The sequence below is a fragment of the Cyprinus carpio genome, chromosome B6 (genome assembly GCF_018340385.1).
Source record: "Cyprinus carpio isolate SPL01 chromosome B6, ASM1834038v1, whole genome shotgun sequence".
In the NCBI taxonomy this organism is placed as follows: Eukaryota; Metazoa; Chordata; class Actinopteri; order Cypriniformes; family Cyprinidae; genus Cyprinus; species Cyprinus carpio.
Window position 1 is genome coordinate 25,005,821 of NC_056602.1, and position 8,633 is coordinate 25,014,453.

The following is an 8,633-nucleotide window of genomic DNA, read 5'->3' on the forward strand; positions in this document are numbered from 1 at the left end:
GATACAAAAATAAACAAAATAAGCATTTAAATAAATGTCAAATTATTTAAATATAAATAATAAATGTCAAATTATTTATATATATATATATATATATATATATATACACACACACACACACTAAAGCACTTAAAAACAAAAATATGTAATCTTGAGCTGGGCTAATCATTGTCTGTGCTTATATTTACTGACTTTTTAATCAATTCATACATTTATACCTTTATTTATTCAATGGTTAATTATTGCTAGGCCCTACTTAATGCCTTGACATGTGGAACAGCACAGTCTATCAACAGGCCTATACATTTTACCTACACTGAAGAATGCCAATATATGCCTGTTAGCTTTGACAGGAATTTATAGACCGAAAAAAGTATGAAAGTTATTGCATTGCATAATAAAATATTAAACCAAAAGACATTCATTTAACAAAAAAAAAGTACCACAAACCTTTTAAAACACGAAGGTTATACAGCTTAAAAGTTTGGGGTAAGTAAATGCCTTTTTTGAAAGAAATGAATACTTTTATTCAGTAAGGATATATTAAGTTGTTCAAAAGGGACAAAGACATTTACAATGATACAAAAAATTTAGGCCTACATTTGCTGTTTTGAACTTTCTATTAATCAAAGAATCTAAAAACATGCATCACAATTACCACAAAAATATTGAGCAGCACAATTGGTTTCTTGAGCACCAAATCAGCATATTGGAATGATTTCTGAACATCATGTGACACTAAAGACTAGAAAAATAACAATAACAATAACAATAACAATAATAATAATAAAAAAAATGTAGGAATTAACTACATACTGTATATCAAAATTGATATATATCAAAACCGCTATTTTACATTGCAACAAAATTTTACAACATTATTACAAAATTACAAAAATTGTAGCATTGCTGGGCATTTCTTTCAAAAACATAAAAATACTTTACCAACCCCAAACTTTTGAATGATAGTGTACTTTTCAAAAGGAAGATAATCTTTTTGGCCCCACTGTACATCTTTATTTAAATAAAACTGAATAAGCAAAACTGATGAGGAAATAGTGAGCGTCCACTGAACCTAGTCATGCTTCATCCCCTCTGGCATTCATTATGTCCAATTAAGCATCTGCCACTCCAGCTTTTCCCTGCAACTGGGCACAATATAAAAACAGGCTGTCAGCCAGAGTTAAGCCAAAGCGCTTTCAAACCAGCAGAGCATCAGGGTTACCATCCTGCCTCAGTCGAAAGATCACTTCGTAGTCCAAACAACCTGGTTTTCTTAAAAGCATGCAGACAGACTAAATAAATGTAAAAAATAGTTGCATTTTCCATTCAGTTGATTGAATATTTGAATTCCACGTATCTGTTTGTGTAGAGTCTATATGTTTTGTCCAGCTGTTGAGCACAATTCAAAATGCTTGTCAAAGTCGCTAATAAACCAGAATTTTCATCAGATCAGTTTGACAGAGGAAAATCCACACCTCCATCCCTTTAGACAGGCACAGGATGAATGAGAGCATTTATAAGCTTTCATTACAAACATATTAGCATTCCACTAGTAAACAGAATACTTTTGTGACGTGTTTTGAAAGCATGTGGATACACCAGGAAATATAGTTCAGGTTTATGACTGCAAAGTAGTCAAGTGATCATACAGGAAGTAACATACTTTATCATTTGAGTCATTAAGTGTGACCGTCTCTCTGTGTGGGAAGTTGGTCTTTCATTAGAACTGGATTTGAATATGTGTGTGTTTGTGTTTGCAGTCTGGATCAGACTGGTTTAGATTTACAAGCACATGATGCTGAGGTGTACCAACTGTGTGCCACCTATCACATCTCTTTTTCCTTTTACTCTCCTTCTGTTACAACCCCCAGTGATCCTGCTATCTTGCCATCAAAGACTCTCAGTCTTTTCAGTCTTAAATCTTCTCTCATGATGGCCCCCTCATTGGACCATGAGAGATTTAGGATTCTGCTCAGAATAACACGTGCATCTAACTTTAAGGTTAAATTTTCCTGACTGTATAAATTTTTTTAATCCCATTTAATCCAATTTTCTTACTTTCTACCGTTTTAATCTTCTAAATAATATAAGGTCTTAAAAACTGTAAATACAACCAAAATAAACAATTATAACTAATATAATAAAAGTGAATCTGCATGTGGATGCATTTGATAATATGCATCACATAATTAGTTTTTTATTCATTAAAATTGCATGTTCAATATTTATCAGATTGATCAAAATACCAAATGTAAAACAGTCATAAATATAAATTTTTCATGTGCAATAATTATAAAAGAATTAACAAAATGCATTTTTTATTAGTAAATAAATTTTTTATTAATAAAAATGATAAAATATTGACCAAAATGCTGATTGATTTTATCATTCTGTTTAATTTCATTCATAACAGTTACATTTACAATAGCTATAAACATACTTTTTTATTTAAAAAAAGATAAATTTAAACAATTAAAAAAAAAATGTTTTTGCGAAGGAAATAAATTACAGCTAGTTTTCTAAGCAATCAGACTTACTCTATTTGCCTTGGGAGGTCAAGCACAATTCACATTTTCTTCAGAAAGAATAAAAAAAAGATAATATTGCTATTTTTTTTTTTTTTAGTTTAGTTTTGTTTTACTTCCATTACTGGTTCTTCTCTTTCTTTCACAGTTCTCGTTAATTTGAAAAACTCTATCTCTCTGCCTCTTTATTTCCCTTTTATACTTTATCACACACACTCACAAACACTCTTTCTTTCTACCTAAACCTAATTCCCTTTACTGGGGAAGTGAATACTCTCTCACTGACACATACACACCCTGAAAACCAAACCCGGTAGATGTGTGCGTGCCTGCGAGCATGCACGTCTGCCATCTGATGGCACGTCCCACCTCTGTCATCTCACATCTATTTTTTTAAACAGGAATTTGAATGAAACAGCAACTCAGCTTCTGAAGTGTTAACCACAACCTGTTATGACGGTTAATCCTGCCTTATAGAGCCACGGAAAAATGTAATGACCTCGTAGCAACAGCACAGCTTCAGTCAAAATCAGCTGAATGGAAACAGTGACGTTTCGTGGTAGCATCACATGCTGTATCCTTCTGCTTTCTTAAAACCTTTTGTCACTGGAACAGTTCTAAGCTATATGTGCTTTCACATGCACTTACAGTACATGTCTATTTCAGTTACTTTGTTTTCATTGAAATAGCAGATGCAGTACAGTACAGTCAAAACACTGGTTGAGAGAATGAATTAAAAATAAATTCAACCAATAATGACAATTCTGTCATAATTTACTCACCCTCATGTCTTTCCAGACCTGTATTACTTACTTTCTTCCATGGAACAAGGAGAAGCAACTCTGAAGATGGTGCTGGTTGCTCTTTTCCATGCAATTCCTAAGGATTTCAGCCTTAAAAATGACTTAAAGCATGTTAAAAAGTGTCACAAAAGCAGTCAATACAACTTCATATGAGAACATTCATTTCTGAATTAACTAAATGCTTGAATTAAGCTTTCTTGACAAAAGTAAATAAATAAAATAATCATATCAATAAATTATATGAATAAATAAATTATTTGCCAATGTATTATTACAGCAGTCAATAAAGAATGTGAATAGCTATTCAGAGAAAGTGTGGCTAAAAAAAGCAAAAACAATGTTTGTTTGTTTTTTATTAGATTTTTTTACTAATATTTTTATTTTATTTATTTTTTGTATTTGTATATTTTGTCACTATATAATTCAATGATTTCATAAATAGTTTTATTGACAAGTTTAAATTTTGTTATTAAAATGAAGTAAAAGTAATATCTCATATTAAAAGTAATATCTTTAAAAATCTCATATTATTTGCAAAATGGATGCACAACCATCTTTCATTATTGCACACAAAGGTTGTCTAAGGTCACACTTCTGAAAGTGAAAATGAGATGGATGTAGAAATGCAAAACTTCTAACCACCGCAGGGGAAATGTGCAGCATAGTGTGTAATACAGACTGTGTTAGACTGCGCTGGCACTAACCGCCTGATACTGGTTAAAATGCAGAATAACCTGCTCACAAACACATTCACTAGAAAGGGGAGGATTGGGTTTCCCTTTCAAGCACACAAACACACATCCAAAAACAAACTCAAAGCTCACTGAATGTCTGCAAGACGTCACATTCAGATCAGAAGCCAAGAGACTGAATAAAAAGACCCAAAGAAGGCATTCAGTGAGTGTTAGTATTTGCTTACTGGTCCTTGCAGGAGCTTAGAGAGCATGCCGTGAATGCTTTAATACTTTATTCATTTCCACTGTAACTGTGGAAACTGCATAGCCAGACAAACGCAGCTTAATATTAGCTCATCATTAGCCAGTTCATATTACATAATTTTAATCTCACTCTTTGTTTTGTAACTCTTTCTTTCTTTTTATTCAGTGGGTAAAAAGTTGCAAAATCTGTAGTGTGGACTGACTGGCGCCACAGGTACAGCGGGATCTTTTTCTCACTAATGTCTGATGCCAGATACTTCATTTATTCTCCATTTAAAACATTCAAATAAAAAAAAAATCTAACTAAAATAAACAAAAAAACATAATTTTAAAACATTCAAATAAAAAAAAAATCTAATTCAAATAAAGCATTACTCTGAAAATACTTCAAATAAACTGCAGGGTCTCATTGTAAAAAACATCTGCTATAGGCATCAACACAAAAGGTCAAAATGTGGTTCAATGATCAATAATTTTCCTAGGCAAAAATTATATAAATGTTCATTATATTTTTTGCATTTATGAATAAAACATAAATATAATGTAGTATAATAACTATTATTCTCAGATCTAGGAACTTTAGTTTCTTGAAAAAAACTTCTCATTACGCCTACTTTTGGTAAGTCTGCACTTGAAATAAACTTCTCATTGTGCCATTAAGGCAGACACATCCATCTCTCAGATCTGATCATCCATGTGAACACCAAATCCCACGTGGAAACAGTCCTTCTAAGTCACCATGCAAAGAATCAAACAAGCTCTTTGAAGACCATACATGGCCAATCAAGATACAAGGAAAAGGGAACGGTCTTCTCACGTCAGACTAAATATCCTGACTGCAAAGGTCACAAGTCAGTCACGTAACTATTCAAATAAACAAGTAACAATGAGTGAGGAATACTGACAACTGTTATGTAAATATACAACCTCAGTGAGCAATCCGAATCAAAGCACCATCCACACTTCCTTTGAGAGAGACTCCCTTGCAATTCTGAAAGAAAGGAAGGAAAAACTATCTGAAATGCAGTATTATGTGTTCAAGTGTAAATGGACTTTTAATTCTATTTTTGTATAGATGACTGGAACTAACTGCTGTATAGTGTATGTTATATATCTATATATGTGTGTGTGTTACGGCTGCACAATTGGTGAAAATCATAATTGTTGATTATTCCTTTGAAATTGAAATTGCGATTATTAATTACGATTATCACAATTTACATTAAATGATGTTTATACCATTGTTTGATGCAACTGCATACCGTATTTTTATATGAAAATAAACAAGCTGAAAACTTTTAGTGCTTTTCTATAGTATTAAGCCTCAAATGTAGAAAACTAACTAGAACTCAAAACTATACATTGGATTGGTTTCTTCTTTAAATTATAAAAAAAGTTAAAAAAATATGAATGGTATTATAATGTTATACTAAAACTAAAATTAAAATAATGTGAAAAACCCTTAAGATAACATGTAGAAAGAAAAAAACGCATCTTAAGCACGCAGAATAACATAAGTGGACTTTGAACAATTAATTGCCGCTGTGAACGATTACGTAATTGTGGCATCCATAATTGTTATCGTGATTAGAAATTCGATTAATTGATATATATATATATATATATAATATATATATATATATATCTATAGGGTTATATATCTATAGTCGGCAGGAAGTGGTATAGGGTCACTGAGTGTTAGATGGTTAAATCACTGATGTTAGATGAAAAGAAGGTGAGCGGTTTTTTCAATTTGTGGTTACTCTGTGTTACTCTGTTACACAGCACACCTAGGCGGAAACCCATACACACAGATTGTCTTATTTTTTTCTTTCATTTATGTTCAGTTAATGTTTGAATGTTTTACATTATTGTATAAATACATTATACTATCTAAAAATGCTATTGCTAAAATACAACAATATAAAAAAGGTTTAACTGGAATAGAGATTTTTTTACTTTATGCACAGCAACTGACAAAAGAACAAAGGTTAGAGTGTTATTTTTTCAGGCAATATTCAATAGCTTTTTTGTAATAAAGATGGTCAAGATACGAACTGACTCAAAAAAAAACAAAACAAATAAACACTCTATTAACTAACCACCAACAACAAATACATCCTCACTACACAAAAAAAAAAAGCATAGAGTTGATTATATATTTCAGTTACTGTATGAAGTCTTGGTTGAGCATTATAACTGAAAAGGACCCATGCAAGCCCCCTTGTGGAAGAATGAGTTTTTTGTTCTTTTTTTAACAATGCCTCATCTGATGAACAGATGTTAGGACAAAAGATTGAGATCTTCAGATTCCCACAACCTCATGATCCAGCGGCCTTCTGAGACTTGCCTGTTCATTTCTGACCCATGTCCTCACTAACCTCACATCTTTCCTCTGTTGTCCTTCTGGTATTTCACACTAGGCCATTAGAGGGCACAGTGATGCCACAACCATCCCACAATGCCACAGACGGCAGAGGGAGGAGTTTAGCAGTCACTACCAGACTAGAACCTGCCACATTAATGCAATGATGGATTACAGTTCAGAAGTGTTTTACAGAAAACACATCACTATAAATAATGGCACCTGTCAGAGACCTGTCAACATGCAAGAATGGGAGAGAACATCATTTATCAATTAAAAAATGTTTTAAAATGGAAAACAGATGGTGTCCTCTACTATATGTAATATGGATCAAGTGAATTAGATTAGTGGATTGTAAAAATGTTGGTTTGGATGAATATATGACCAATCCAGACAGCAAAGCACAGTGGTTAAATTCACAAAGAGGGATGACAGGTGGATACAAAACCACACTAAATCAATTACAGAACTGTCAAGCAGTCTGCCATGAATGCATTCAATCTGACTGCAATCAACATTTGTATTTGGTGATGAGGTCAATGGGAAAATAAAGAAAAGCTTTCACAAAAAAAATCTCATGGCAAATACTACTATTTATCTGCCTTCCTTGGTTAAAAATAAAAAGATATATGTATGTGTATTTATTTTCAAACTATACAATATTTATAATCATTATACTTTAGAAAAACAGGCATATCAATATTCCAGCTAACATTCTTATGACAATAGCTCAAAATTCAAACTATAAAACTAATTATGTCCACTAGATGGCAGCCATAACATAGTTTAAGTGTTTCCTTACACTGACCTACTTTTGATATCACACCAATCCACACATGCCTCCATCCTTAATCAACATACAGAAAAATGATACAAATTTAAAACAGCCTACAGTGTTGAAAAACTTTACGCTTAATAAATCGGTCTTTCATTCAAGATTAGAAATGGCAGAACACTTCTGCTAGCTGTGATCTCATTTAATGGTACATTTCCTCGTTGCTTTGAGGTCAAATGAGGTGATGACATACCAAGCTAATACTATAGACCCCTGCTTGCAAAGGTTCAACCAAACAGTATAAAAATACTTACTAATTTGATTAACAAATTAAACCCTCAGTTTTTTTCAAAAGCTTTAAAGCCTATTGTGTTCCACACACGATCATACCGCGGAAAATACTCAGGGGACATCAAAGGAACCATTGCAGGTATTTCTCAGTGCTACAACAGGACATCAGCGGCACAGAGGGACTCCACATAAATATTTCATCTTCTCGCCTATGAATTATGCATATTCTATTACACGCCCACATAATATGATGCTCGTATCAATTTGGAGTTCCATTGCTCTACAGGGTGACGGCTATGAAATCCACCTCTCAGGTGAAATGTGATATACCGCCGGATGCCTCTGCTTCTCCACAGTGGGGCTTATGGGAATTACTGTTTTACTGGAAAACAGGTTAAGGCAGTGGGTCACTGTGTCTGGAAGCAGAGTATCAGGGGAGCTGTTGGGGACCAGATAATTAAGTACTGGTCAAATCAGATAAGTCATATTGCAGATTAATTATTTATGAAAAATCCTTATGATGCATACAGAGATTTATGAATATCAGACAACTGATGCTATATAGGGATGTGTGTGAAATTAAAATAAAGTATAAAATATGATTTGTACCTAGCAATCATATTGCTGTGATATATAATACTGATTTCCAAGAGCATGATAAAAAGACAAGGCACGTAATACACAAACTCTTCACATTAGCTACAATTAATTTAATTGGATGTGAAATAAATTGCTATTTTGGATGCATCTGCTCTGCCTTATGATAAATCATAAGTATTGAAATATACACAAGATTTCCAAATTTTCTTAAGAACATATAAGCAGTGCTTGTTGGTCCAAATCTCAACACCTTAAGGTACAGTACTAGGGTTGTTAGTACTACAGTTGCTAAGATGTTCAAAACGGTTCAGATTTTTCTAGAAAAAAATTGAG